Below are 1,704 nucleotides of genomic sequence, written 5' to 3'. Positions count from 1 at the left end.
TGTGAGGCGACCCCTTATCGAGCAGCGCCAGGATGATTGGCGATAAAAGGTTCATTCAACTAGCATACGTGACAACACAAATTACCTCTCACCAAACTATTCACAGGTCATTCTCCCAGTCAGTCAATCAGTCAGCAAACCACTACACGCACAACAACTCATAGCGCACATGGAGGAGGTGAAAAGAAAAACAAGTCCACGATCTGCCAATCCGACTCTCTGCCACCTGTTAACCCGTGGCATCTGGCAGGCACTCATGTGCTCACCCTCCACCATTACAGCTCCTTCAAAGCTAATGTAGGACTGAACTAATTAGTGCATCATCACTCACATAATTCTTTTTTATTCAAAACAGAGGACCTTCTTTAAAGCGATGCCATTCAAGTGACTCAACATCACCACGAACTGTTCGAACCGTTCGTAAACAAGCAATACGTTTTACTATTGCCTGCTGCACCCTTTTCAAATGCCAGAAGAAAGCCTGACAAGACCACATTCTATCTCTGCCCTAAAACAGAAGTAAACCTCGTTCTTAAAGTGGACAGACTAGAACCACATCCATTTCTACTAATAATCATGAGAGCTTAATCCAAGAACATTGAAGAATATCACATTTATAACGACGCATGCGTTTTACAACCCCCAACAAGTGACTGCAACGAGTTCCATCAAAACTGCACGAACTGCTTCAATCATCCGGTGGATCTTAGGTCCACTTGCGATTCGGTAACATCAAATGTGGAAATAACGGGCGAGGAAACATTGTTGGGTATAAGGAATTCAAACGAAGAGGGATGGCCTGCATGCCGTGGACAAACTGTACATGGTGATTTTTACGAACACAGACAATATTACCACCGCGACCGATGACCAAAACAACTCCAGCCCAAAGAGTATTCAGCCGGGAACTGCAAACTCCAGACAATTAATCCGAGGATTAAAAGTTCCCTGAATCACCCCATTGGGTTGTTTAAACACACACTCCACGTAGACTATAAATGCCGCCCATTCGACGTTTAGGCAGCAGTCATGATATTTTGAAGTCGTGACTAGTAAATATGAAACACCAATGTAGAAGAGGGACTTATCCAGGCAGCAAAGCATTAGCAAAAGGGAATCTGAGGACATCAAAGCAACATTCAATTGGCAAGAAGCTTCAACAACTATCAGTTAACTTGATAAAAAAAGGAAGCAGCGAATACTAAGGTCAAGTAAAAATAACTCGACAAATGCTTGTAGTAGGAAAGAGGAAACTTGCATTCTGGACAATTTATGAGTCTTGAAATTTCATCCATTCCCCTTCGTCACGGTATCAATGGACAGCATAACCACTTGTGCGACATGTCCCGCCACCCACGAAGCTTACTCGACTCTGCCGTCTCCAGCGTCTCAACTCTTCATATCACGCTGACGAAATAAGTCACCTCGTCACTGAAGGAACAGTGGTGGTGGCTCAACAATCATCAATAACGCATAAATTGTCAGGTGCAGTAAGAGCCATCAGCACCATAACTTATTTCGGTAAGCTCAGAGGGGACAAGTTTATTCTATCCTGTGTCTCAACGCTAAGAGGTATCTGTACTCCTAGCACGCACCAACGCAGTACTTTCTGCTGTGTCATTAATAAGCCTTATATCCATCATTTTAATAAATGGCCTTCGGCTAGTCTGCTAGGACAATCAATTTTCAGACTGAAGTCCGAAA

The sequence above is a fragment of the Echinococcus granulosus genome (assembly GCF_000524195.1).
Source record: "Echinococcus granulosus chromosome Unknown EG_S00305, whole genome shotgun sequence".
NCBI lineage: Eukaryota > Metazoa > Platyhelminthes > Cestoda > Cyclophyllidea > Taeniidae > Echinococcus > Echinococcus granulosus.
Note: the sequence above shows the minus strand (reverse complement) of the source record.